At 38.7% G+C, this 13109-nt stretch overlaps 1 protein-coding gene across 10 annotated transcripts in view; it reads left to right on the forward strand.

Moving 5' to 3' along the window:
* Positions 1 to 13109, forward strand: part of PHF21A (PHD finger protein 21A) — a 133769-nt gene that overhangs the window by 91080 nt on the left and 29580 nt on the right. The window contains exon 1 of one of the 10 annotated variants that reach the window (XM_074824098.1): positions 12069 to 12307. The exons of the other annotated variants lie outside the window; for them this stretch is intronic. The gene's annotated coding sequence lies outside the window, so the exon portion shown is untranslated. Of the gene's footprint in view, positions 1 to 12068; positions 12308 to 13109 lie in introns of those variants that run through there. 10 annotated transcript variants of the gene reach the window in all.

Consider the following 13109-nt stretch of genomic DNA (forward strand, 5'->3'; position numbering starts at 1 on the left):
GTGAGGGCTTAATTTTATGGACTGGAATTTATAAGGGTATGCATTATGTGTATGAAACTTTAATTAGACTCTGGTTGCAAAGACAGTGCAGCTTTAAGGTAGTTCTGTAGGTTAATAATGGAGCTTGAGATCCCAGTACGAGTAAAGTTACCAGACCTGAGGACCCAAAACAAGATGGCTTGCTTTAACAGCCTGTGTTTCAGTTGCTAGGTTTCTGTAATATTTCAGCCTTTCTCAACAGCACAACATGTGTTTCCTTTAAAAAAAAATAAAATCCATCAGTGTGAAACCATGGGGAGGAAAACTACTGTTTTGTGATTTACAGCTCTTAGAGACAGGTGTGATAGGTGTCTTTAGAGATACCTGAGAGAGATCCACTGGTGCTGGTTTTAGAAGTCCATACATTCTGAGCTAATGCTTCCAAACATAATCACAGCTGAATTATCATGCAAGAAATGCTGAGTAAGGGCCAATGAAATAATACTTTGAGTTTCACTAAGAGTGTCTGATATGTCTGAGTGCAGGTTTAGCTGGTCAGACCGGTTTGTAGCATGAAATGTGTTCATCTGGCAATATATTGCATGTTCTCTGCAATAAGTAACAAGTCAAGCATATGGTCTGAAAAATGAACTTGCACTTCATTATGTGGTGAAAATATACAGTAGTTTTTATTTAATCCTTTTTTAAAAAAAGTTAATTTGTCTTTTAAATCTAATATGGGCCTGCAGAGGCAAAGAAGAAATCTTGGTCTTCCCTAAAAACACACTTGTTATGTATGTTTAATATTGTATAAAGAGGAATTATGAGAGAGATTATTTTCTATTTCTTACCTCTCTTTGACAGAGAATTACAGAAATGCATCAAAGGCTTCTTCAGAGTTCATTTTACATCTGTAGCATTTACAGTTTGTCTTTAAAAGTTTTAACAAAATACTAATAACAAAAATACTCCCCCCCAAAAAAAAGAGTTTTACCCAGTTGCACTAGGGCTCTTTTCCCACCAATTAAAATGGGGTTCCCACATTTGTATTTGTGATATCAACAGTCTCTCAGTTTCCAAGGATTATTACAACAACAGTATAAAAAGCCTCAGCAATTCTGTCCCAGGGGCCTTTCACCAGACTGCATATTTCTGTATGTGCTAGGTTAAAAGATCTGTTCACTCACCTCATGGCCCCCCAAAACCCTGAGGAGATCTTCTTTATTGACATAATAAAAAACGAAAGTACTTGCATTATTTTTGACAGATCTTCTATAAAAGGAGAATGATGAGCCAGTGTAGAGCAAAATATTTCCTTCTGAAATATTTTCTAAGAGGTGTTGGGGAAAGAAACAACATTACCAAAAAAGTTCTGAAGATGTGCGTTTCTCAGGTGATTAGTTAAAAAAAGGTCCCATCAACTGCAGTGTTGCACTCTTCAGAGATGAACTTGGCCCACTTGTCAGAAGACAATATTCGAAATGGTGTTAGCAGCAGTGGCTGACGGCTCAAGGAAGTGGAAGCACCTCTGCAATGCTTTATTCTGAAAGCACTTTGAACACTTGATGCTTACAGCCAGGAATTTTGGAGCTTTCAGTCATGATTCTAGTATACACTCCAAAAAAGATGAGTAAGCAAGTTATAGAGGCATTAGGCATGATTCATGTGTACATAAATTCAAAATTCTTTTTTACAGAAGTAAGAGCTAAGTGTGGCAAAAAATGTGGTTCTGCCTTCTTTGACAGTGCTATCTTGACTGTCCTGGCAAATTTTAATCCTGGCTCAAATAAGATTTCATTGCGTTACAGCATTGAAGCACTATAGATACATTTTTACAAAACAAGAGTTATCGATGCTTTAGATAATTTTATTCAATGTCCTAATCATGTTTTTTTCAAATTTATTAGGATTGAGAGTGAACATCATCTTTAGTGGAGAAATTATATCTGACAAAATTCCATCTTGCATCTAAGTTTGTATCAAATGCACCCCAACAACAGCATTCATTGTTCATCCAAGAAATTATTGTTACTTGTGCAACAAGTTACTTGTTTGCACTTGGAGCAATCCTATCTTAGAGGGAAGAACTAACTGTCCTCTGACTATTCAGCTTTCCTGAGGCAACCTCAGCAGCTTGACAGTTCGTGTCCGATCACACCCTTGAGTTCTGAATTTATGTCATATATTATAGGCTTAGATGGCACAAGTTAAATTGCATTAAAGACTGAATTGGCATATTTAGATTAAAATTAAGAAAATTTGGGAAAGAAGGTCCAAAATCTATTAGAACATTACTTAAACATAGAAAGTGGGTCTTATTTTACAGGTCTTTAATGATGACTCTGAAAACCAAGTCTCTTCAGGGTACTTTAGGTGGGTTCAGTAGCAGTGTTTACCTTTCTGTTATAAGAGAAGGGCCACCTCTGTTTCCTTTGTACTGGAGGGGATCTTTGACAACATTCACCAGAACTCTGAAATCAAATTCCTGTACCATTCTGAACAGGGACGGTGCAGGATGCATAGCTTGGCTTGTAGCACAAACAGATTTTGTTTCAGACACTTCAGAGTTCCCAAGACTTAGAAAACAGCAGATCATTTCAAAATATTAGCTGAATGTTGGGAAACTTACCTTAAAAGAGAAGTAAGTTACATTTATTTATGGAGATGCATGCAGATGCGAGTATCACAATGCGTTAAACAACAGGAGAGGGCTGGGAAAGGATAATGGAGGTAATAGCAAAAAGAATATCACCATCACTCACTTATATAGGCCAGTTCCGTATACAACTTTATGTTGTGAAGTCATTTGAAACAGTTAAAAATTCCAACGGATAGTATAAAACGTCATTTGAAAGTGCAGATTTTGTAGTGTTTCATTTATTTTTTAAATAATTTGGATTCTTTTCCAGATTATTTACAATCCTTCCTTCCAAATTTGTTTCCCTTTTATCTGTGTAAGCATGTGCCGACACTGTTACTCAGTATACACAAATGCTAATCTACCTTCATGCACACAGAAAATAGCTTTCCTGGCACAGAGTTTAAAACTCCCATAGAATACATTATTAATCGAAGAAGTCTCTCTTTTTAGAAAAGCCTATCATTTATGTGGTCACCATTGAGAAGGTTATAGATAAATATAATGCTGTTTGTTAACAGTGTGGTCTTCGGAACATACAACAAACAACCCCAGATACTGAAAATGCATTTTAAAAAGATTTAAATTTCGAAAGTAATTTTCCTTCTCTGTACTCTGGTTGCATACACTAACATGATCTAATTATAATGTAACGACAACTTCTTTTCTATTGCTCTGCATGCTTTAATGCTCTAAATGCATTTCTCTTGGCAGGTCTCTGCAGTGAGGTGAAAGCATGGTAACTATTCAGTTCCCTACAGTGAATAATTCCCTGGCTCTGCATTTGGCTTTCAAATGCTAGATCATGTATCTATGAAGTTCAAGGAGTAGAGTTGTAAGGGAAGTGGGTAGGGTGAGGCTGGTGTCCATCTGTGTATAATTTAGCTGAATACGACTGCAGCTCAGTAACAGAGCTTCAGCCCAGCTTCTGCTAACTCTGCAGTGCTGAAGTGTTCCTTTAGTTACACGTGCTGGTCTTGCAGACTCTGCTGAGCCTTATCAAACACAGCCAGTTGGTGCTGCTGGTATGAAAGCACAGGGGAGCTCTCATGTGGAAGGTTAATGGAGTGTAATTAGAAAGAAGAATGAACTGCTCAACCACTCTATCTCACTCTACCTGCACTGAGAGTGACAAGTGCTCTGATCTTTTATAAACCCTAGAGCAGAGGTTTAACAGTCTAAAATTATGACAGTATAACTGTCAAACAAGCAAGCACACTGTGAAGAAGTAGTATGAACTTATGGATAGGAATGTTTACATTCCCTTATGTGGTCTCTGTTAGTACTTTTTTTCATGCTGGATATTGTCCATATTGATATAACAGGTGCATCAAATGCATTTTCCTGAGGTGTCCATCAAAGTGAGAAAGATCTTTCTGTTCCATGCGTGGTTTCTTCATGTCTCTGTATCACGTAACTGTTACCTTGCAGGGTGAAGTGATGGCACCATCCTAAGGCATTTTGATAGCAAGGAATTAAGCTTTCATAGAGAAGAGTTTTGGCAGGAGCAAGAACAGCTACTGGGGTTTATATGCCAGGAACTAACCGAAATTTGAGATTACATACATAATTTGAGATTAGATACTAATGCCTGATCCTGTTAATTAAGATAGGTACTATGTACATCTGCTAAAAACTATCATGCTCATGAAGTGTTTTTTTCATTCATCTAGCATGCAGATTTATTTTTTTTCTTTTAAAAGAATACTGATAAACTTTAGTTGTGAAACCACATCTAGGAAGTAGAGGAAAGACACCACATGTCAAATCCAGAAAGGACACGGGGATTAACCCGTTTAAATTTCTGCATGTTAGAGGCCATTATATTCTACCCTGGTACTCCTGTGTAACGTCTTCTGACTTCAGGGAGACTAGGCCAGTTTGGTTACAAGGTAGTAAGTTTTTGTCTTCCACATCCAGGAAACAGGTGGTGGATTGGGCTGCCAGTTATTCTGAAGGCCCTTGCAGTGTCAGCAGGTTGATTAGGGGAAATTTGCCCAGCTAATCCTAGCAGGCAGTCCACTTCCTGCATTGCAGTGGAAGGGAAAAAAACAACATCCCAGCAAGTCTGACCTGGGGAAATTTTTTTTCATTCCAAGTCTAAAATTAATAAGAATCTAAATATGTAAAGAAGGCATACAATAAAAGGCATCAAAAGAAGAAGATAAGCTTGCTTTGCTTAGCTTCTTTTCTCCAGCTGTGGCCAATATCTTGTGTTTCAGAGGAAGGTGAAAAAACAACCTTGAGTATATTTGGTTGTTTGTGCCTCTGGACATGATCATATTTTGAAGAGTAAGGCTGTCTTTATGCAGAATTTCAATAATGGAGAAGCGTGCTGGGAACAGTGCTGGCACTTGCACTGTCCCTGGTAAGCGACAAGAATGAGCAGAAGCTTCCCAGATCAGAGATCCTCCCCCCTTCACATGTACTATACAATCTTCTCCAAAAGTTAGATTAAGCATTTCCTTTAGAAAGCTGTATAACCTTGTCCTAAAGATGTCAAATGATGGTAGGTTAAGCATTACCACTCATATTAGGCTGTTGCAGCACTTAACCATTTCTGCATCTTACTTCAAGGTTGAATTTGTCTACCTTCAACTTGCAGCCACAGAATCATCATTTTACGTTTCTCAGAGAAACTAAAAACCCTCCAATTGGCAGATATCTTTTCCATGTTGTCCTGGTTTCAGCTGGGATAGAGCTAATTTCTTTTTTCCTTCCTTCTTAGTAGCTAGAATAGTGCTCTGTTTTGGATTCAGTATGGGATTTGATGTGAGAAGAATGTTGTTAATGTACTGATGCTTTTAGTTGTTGCTAAGAAATCAAGGACTTTTGAACTTCCCATGGCCTGCTAGAGCGCAGGTACACAAGAAGCTGGGAGGGAGCACAGCCAAAACAACAGACCCAAACTGGCCAATGGAATATTGCATATTGTCTAACGTCATGCTTGGTGTATAGATAAGGGTTGATCGGGAAGCTCACTCTGGCTTCCAGGATTGTGGCTTCAGGATTCTCCCTTCTCTGGGATCACTAGCTGGGAACGAGTTGGCCATCAGTCAGCAGGTGGTGAGCCAATCACATTGTGCTCGTTTGTATTTTCTATTATTTTCTATTATTACTATTATTATCATCATCATTATTATTTTATTTCAATTATTAAATTGTTTTTATCTCAACCTACGAGTCTCCTTACCCTTACCCCTCCAATTCCCCCCATTCCCAGGGGTGGGGGAGAGTGAGTGAGCGGCTGCGTGGTGTTTGGCTGCCAGTCGGGTTTAAACCATGACACATGTATTAATATCTATATTCAGTGAGAAGTCCCCTCTCACTAAACTGGAAATGCTGAGCCCCAGTAAGCCTCACATTATACAGCATTGTTTGTTGGGTCCTTGATTATGTTTGTGGTTTTCCTTTGAACTGTCTCCAGTAGCTCTGCATTCCTCATGAAAAAAGTAGCTTTCCATTCTTTTGGCAAAATGCCTGTTCTTGAGTGTTTTTAGGAGGGCTGGAAGTTCCCCAGATCTTCAGTTGTTGAGTAGTTTTAGCCTTATTTAGCGAGGTGCTTTTTGCGCTGAGATAAATAAACACGGGGACAAAGTCCCCCTCCCCATGCCATTTAGGTAGGGAGGCTAAGGAAGAACCATTGCTTTGTTTTTCAGAGTCGCTGTTGACTCATCCACAAACCTTGATACAATTGAGGACCAGCAATCTGGGTCTTCTGCAGTGATTTAATTTGATGTCTTCTCTGTGAAGGAGGCATTTTTCTTTGTTTTGATCGTGCTTGGTTAACTGAAGAGAATACTACAGCAGGTATATTTAGCCGGACAGAATGTCTGTATTTGATATACTGCTCAAGCGACTAGGAGGAAGAGCAAATCTGTCATTTGAGTGAGGGGAAACTATGACTTTTTGCTCTGATAACTCATTCTGCCTATGAAGTGGAGGTCAACAGTGAATTGCAATGTGATGTTGTTAGTGAAGGGTTTTAATTGAGTTGGCGCTAAACAGTATTTATTTGGTTGACGACATAGGGGAAAAGCCTGTCTGCGGCTGTTAGTTTGTGATGTTTGTAAAGCAACTGTGGAAATGAAATATTAGATGCTGTTAACAACATCAGAGTAGTCAACAGGTGGTTGTACAATATAGTTTGGGCATGCAGATCTTGCTGTTCACAAAAGAACAAGTTTTCTTTCTGTGGTGAAATAAAACTAGTCATCTTGCTTGATACTTCTGATCATGCATGAAGCGCATGAGCATGAACTGTGTGTGTTTCCTTTCCTGAGGAGGAGAGGAGGTGTGATTCAGTCGTGAGAACAGCTGTAGGATGCACAAGCTGAAGCTGATTCATTTTTAGCCAAAGGACTGTGTTACTGTGCAGTAGTACGCTGTAAAATTACTTGATGACTATCCTTTCCACTCGGGTTATTCAAAAATATGAGGAGTTACCAGATTAGAAAGTAGACTTCTATTTAGGTTGATCGTTTCTAAAACGTGAAATAAGTTTACTGATTTACATTGCTCTACTGTGCTTGCTTAATTCAGAAAAATTCAGTTTAAAGGATGTCTCATTATGAGGTAAATCAGAGGTAGGAGAAGAGAAGCAGCAGGATTTCCCTGGCAGAACTATTTAGCTTAGGCAACTGGCTACCGTGTATAGATGCAAATGGTTTTCCCATGGCGGTGGTTGTTCCGGTGTGTTCTCCTGCATAGGAATATCCGCAGTATTTTTTGTGTTGAAATTTTATATCCCAAGTTTCAGTCCATGACAGATTTTACAAGACCACATTATAGACTTCTGGAAAACTAGATTCAGTCAGAGATCATAAAAACATACTTTACGTTGAAGTACAAAAGAACCCTTGTTTCATTTCTGCACAATATAGGTGGCTTTTTTTTTCCTAAGGAGATCTTTTTTCCCTGAAACAGGCAAATGGGGGTAGAACAATACAGAGATGGGCAAGATAAAATTAAAATGAGCACCTTTTCCATGGTAGTCAGCAGTTTAATTTTTCCATTTCTTTGGCCTTTTTGTCTTGTGGTGATTCCTACATCCTTTTACCAGTTTGTATTTGTACTCAGAAGTATTTCTGGGAAGCAGAAGAACCTAAACCAAAACAAACCTTGACAAACTTTAAAAATTTTAATTTCATTCCTTTCATTCCATTCCTCCTTAATTACATTCAAAGTACTGCACTTAACTGTTTTTCCTGTTCTGTTTTGCCTGCTGTCATACACTTAATTCTCCATTGATTAATTGCTTCATTGTTTAATGATTGTAGCTGTTCTTGCAAGTTTCTTTCCGTTTATGTAAGTGCTAGGGTAAGAAGGTAGATATTAGATTTATTTAATATATAAATTGCAGGAAAATGTTGTATGTGTGCTGCTCCTACTGGTTCAGTCTCTCTTCCCTACTTTGTGCAAGAGTAAAAATTCTAAAATGAGAAGACAGTGATGCATAAGGCATTTCACGGTACAACATTCCCTTCCAAAAATTAATTGGTCTTGTGGTGCTGCAAATGGTAAAAGACACGGTACTGAAAATAAAGCAATCAAGAAGTCACATAAAGCAGAATGGCACAGCAGCTATTTTTGGTCATTTTCATTTATAAGTCTAGCTATATTTTAAAATAAAATAAAAAAATCATAAGCATTCTCCCCCGTTAAGAATGAAGGAATGAACATTATTTTCAGAACTTACATAATTCACTTCTGAATGATTTCTAGCAACTTCAAGTAGTGTTTATCATAAAGGAAAAATCTCACATTCTTTTTCGAAGTACGTATGCTCATGTGTGAATTGTGTATTTGTTTCCAAATCACACCTGTAGTAATTATTTTATATAGTCTAAAATATAATGAGGTGTAATAAGTTTACCAGCATTTTTAATGACAAAAATACTTTTCACATCATGCCAATGTTAAATAACAACATATATCTGACAAAATGTCGAAGTAGAATTTTATGGAATGAAGATTTATTTAAATTCCATTATACACAAGGTACCGTATTCAGTAATTGTATTAAAGATATTAAGACTGCAAAGCAAACTCATGAATTCAGGGCGTACCAAAATTAACGGTATAGTCTTGGTCCATCTCTAGTGCTCATCAGTACCATAAGTGTATTGCTCAGTTTATCCCATAGGACCATCATGGCAGAGGGAGGAGAAGCGTTCAGTTCTCCTAACATGCTCTGCAACCCCTTTTAGACATGCAGAAGAAGAACTTGTATCTTTGTGCAGCTTTTAGCCATGTTTTTTGTGGGCTGAACGCCACACATGTTCTTTGGGACAGTTACTGGCGTGTTGGCAATGCAGCCATGACTGGGTATGGTTAACATATCTGTGTATTTAACAGAAGCTTAAAAAAAAAAATTAGGTTTTTAAACTATACAAAGAAATAGTGCACATTTCAGTGACAATGCCCAGTAAGACATTCAAGTATGAGGTGGAGGTGGTCTTCCAGTCCCACTGCTACGTCCCCTTTCAGCACACAAGCACCCCTGTCCTGAGAGTCTTTTCTGACTGAAGGATATAGGTGCCAGTTTGATCACCTTTAAGAAGTAGGAAATTGTACCACACGTTTTTCTTGGAATAAACTTCTTTCTAATTTAGTTGGCTTAGATTTTTTTTGTTGATAAAAAGATCTGGGTATGGGTGAAGCACAGCCAGAAGTGCAAAATTCCATAAAAATACAGGATAACCACAGAAATAGCTAAAAATATTTCTACGGTCCTTTGATCATTCTTTCAATGGAATTTATTTCAAGTTGTTTTGTACAACAGGTTTTTTTTTTCCGCACTGGTGTAGATTCTGCGTCATCAATTTCTATAATTGGATTTCACTATTTTAAATTTTAGATACTATCTTCAAGCAGTAGATGAGTGTACAATTATTCTCCTTGCTTGTAATCTTTCCACTCCCAAATTCCACTCCCAGAATGCATCCTCTTTGCAAGTTAAAGACTAACCATGCCAGGGCTCCAAAATCTTTTAGCTTCTTTCTGTCATGGAAGTTTTGGTATCTTTATGTTTTGTTGAAAAGCAGAGGTATTTCACTTCTCTTCGAGTAGCAGCAGTGGTGGGGGCTGGCAAGGAGAGGGGAGGGAGGCTGGAAAGGAAGACTGCAGAGCAGTGAAATTCCCTCCATCCTCCCCACTCCCAAGTAGGAGCTTATTTGAAATCAGTACTTTCTCTTACATTTGCAGCGTTTGGCAGCTTTTATATGCCAGAGGACATTTCTTGGTCATTGGAGGAACAGGTAGCAGAAGATCCATAATAGCTGATTTCCTGGAATTGGTGGAGCAGGAAAACGGGTCACTAGCAGGCAGTTGAGCAATTCAAGCCACATAAGCTTTGGTTTTGTGATATAAATGGTATGGGTTGCAAGGCTGTTTAGTACTTTTACTTTTCTCTCTCATTTTTAGAGGATTTTTAAATTTTAATTTTATAGATTTTTGAAGGGTAAAACCAGACCGTCCTTCAGATATGTATGCTTTTCTGAATGTGTTTCCTGGATGAAGAAGAAAATGTCACCAAATATAACAAGGGATCTAGTATTTTAAAAATTGCTGTACTCAGAGAACTACTTTGTTAATGATAGATTGATTAAATGGAAATAATGCTTAGCTAATAATGTTATACTTAAACCTTACTAAGCTTTAAGTTTGCTCCAAGGACTTTCCTTATCTTATAGCAACATATTCATGATAGTTTTTTATGTGCGCACAGAGAAGACACTTTTTGGCACAGATATATGGCCAACAAGACATAGAGGCAGATTTTCTGCTTAATCAAACCAAAATAATCTTCTAATGCTGTGTTAGGATCTGGCCTGTGGCATGAATGAGAAAGTGGTATTGCTAAATGTCACAATATTGATTACAATTATTACCTTTAAGAAAGGGTCATTAAGATGTCTAGGGCTCTGTGAACTCAATGGTGTGAACGGTTCTTGATGAGATCAGTGATAAAGATGTCAAGACAGCAAGAGCTATGAGATTATGTAGTATGCTTACAGGGCACCGACAAACGGATTTTGAAGTAGTCTGATAGTAACCATTGCAGAGGGCTAGCAGTTACTTTTTGGGTAGAATACAGTTTGGAAGAAAGAATGTGATTATTAATTTCTTTTGTGTTGCAGATGTAAAGAGAGGATTGGCATCCAGCTTTGAGGAAAATTCAGTAAACTTGAAAGACAAATGCTTTTCATACATTTGCAGTGTTGCAGGAAAAGAAGCTATTTTAGAAATATGGGGAGAGTTGGGGAGAGTTAGAGCTTTCTGACATGCAGAAAACTATTATGTTGTGTTTATGATGGTGTGTTTATGTTTGAGTTAATCTCAATTTAAAATTTTGAAGTTGTCAGAATTAAATATTCTTAATAAGAATGGAAAAGGAAAATGGCAATGATTACATTAGGAATACATCCTAAGAGTTCTGTGGTACTTTTAAGATAACCTCAGTCTCACTGGCACTAAACCTCTAAGGCATGTAGCTAGGGCTTTATACCAGCCTTGGCAATTTTCAGTCATACAGATTGTACTTTCTGCAGCACAAACCACCTTCAAAATTGAATAAGAACAGCCAAATAACTGAAGAACAATTTTAAAATACAGTTTTAATGAAGTATCAAGTCTGACAGTAGACAAGAGTTTCTTTCATGCTGCCCTCCTGTTTAAACCCCTACAAAACGAGACTCTGCTAACAATGCTGCAGACAGACGCGTGCCGGGGCTCTTGTGCGGCCGCGGCGTGGTGGTTCCAGCTGGACACCATGGAGGAGCCCAACGGTGTCAGACCAGTGGCGTGGGCAGAGGAGGATGCAGCAGAGGGTAGTGCTGGAAATGGGAGTAGATCTGCTCGTAGCTCCTGTGTAGGTGCAACCCTGAGAGTCTCATCTGGTTCTGCTAGTTAAGCTAAGTAACTTCAGAATATGTTGTTCAGAGTCTCCCTCTTGATAGCTACTAACAAACAGATAATCCCAACAGTCTTGCAGATAGTAAAGTGATTTCTGTAGTTTCAGTGTGATGTTTGTACTGACAGTTGGTAGAAGCAGCTTAATAAACTCCGTGAGCAATTGACATGCACTGCAAACTTGAGTTTTACTCTCTGAATCTTAAAAGCATTAGATGTTTCTTCCAATTTAATATCTGCATAATGGATATGGATGGCAGGATATGCTGCTGCCAGGCAGCTCTCAGCAGCCTCTAACAGGCAAGCGTAGACTTCCAGAGCAACAGCGTTTTTCCACTCACGTTATCCATCTTGTGCCAAATATGCTGAGCCTCAGTTTTTGCACAAGGCACTAATAAAAGTTGTGCTTTGGCCCTGTTTTTCCCCAGCTCTGCACGCCGTGGTTTGGGTCCGGGGGTGGAACAGGCAGCATGTGAATGCGATGTGACTCACCTCACTCCTGCTCCCCTGCTCCCGTCCTCTCTGTCTCTCGCTCTGCCGTAGCGCTAGGGCAGAGGAGTCCTCTGGCCTGTCTCTCCCTCTCCTCTCCCTTTTTAAATTTTTTTTTTTAATCCTTTCCCTAATGTTCCTCCCTTTGTAAAGAACAAGATGGAAACGAATTTTTGGGCCATTGCTGCTGATTTCCTCCGGTTAGGGAATCCGTAGAAGAGCACCTTTACCACTGAATTTCATAAAGGCAGCTGTGGAAGACAAAAACTCCCTTCCTGTTCATGCCGGGTACAGTAATTTTTTAGCCTCCTGTGCAGCGTATATGCAGTCCATTTTCTGGCAGGTATTCCATGGGCATGTCGCATTATTTCCTCTCCTACTTTGTTCCGTTCTCCTCTCCTCCCCCTCTGGTTACTCTCTGGAAATGTTTTTTCAACTCTTCTATCTGCTTGCTGACATGGCACTTTGGTTTGCATGTTAACGTGGTTGATCTTTTCAGAAAGCTGTTTTAAATGATTGCTCAGTTATTACATGTACGAATGAGCTGATAGACACAGGCCATTTAAAACTATGTAAAATATCTGAATTAGAAAAATGCCTTCTACACTCCTATTATTTCCTCCTTGCTGTAAAAGAGAACAAACAATTTACAGCTTTTAGGTTTTGACAGCTTTTAGCACTTTTCTGAATGCAGTGTAAAATAGTTCCTTCACACGTCCATTACCAACTCCTTGAATTTTCCATGAGGTTGGGCCTGTTTCTCTTGTTTTTGAAGCTGAGTGTGCCCAGCCAGGGCTGTGGCTTTTGTAGAAGCCAGGCAGTCCTCCTTCTGTACACCTCTGAGTCGCTGAGTTCAGTCTTTTGCAAAAAGGTCAGTCATGTGAGCTCACACATTTCAACCTTATGAAACAGAGGTGGGTTTTTTGTTGCTTGCATGTTTTATTTGGCTTTATAAAGTTCCAGTTCTCAAATTTGCCAGTTTGGTACCCTGTGCCTTTTGATATCTTCTTCTGGGCTATCTTCTTCTGGTACACATTCAGTGGGTGAGGAACCGTGTGGTTTTAACTCATCATAAGGAAGATACTCAGAA

Source organism: Strix aluco, chromosome 4 (assembly GCF_031877795.1).
Source record: "Strix aluco isolate bStrAlu1 chromosome 4, bStrAlu1.hap1, whole genome shotgun sequence".
In the NCBI taxonomy this organism is placed as follows: Eukaryota; Metazoa; Chordata; class Aves; order Strigiformes; family Strigidae; genus Strix; species Strix aluco.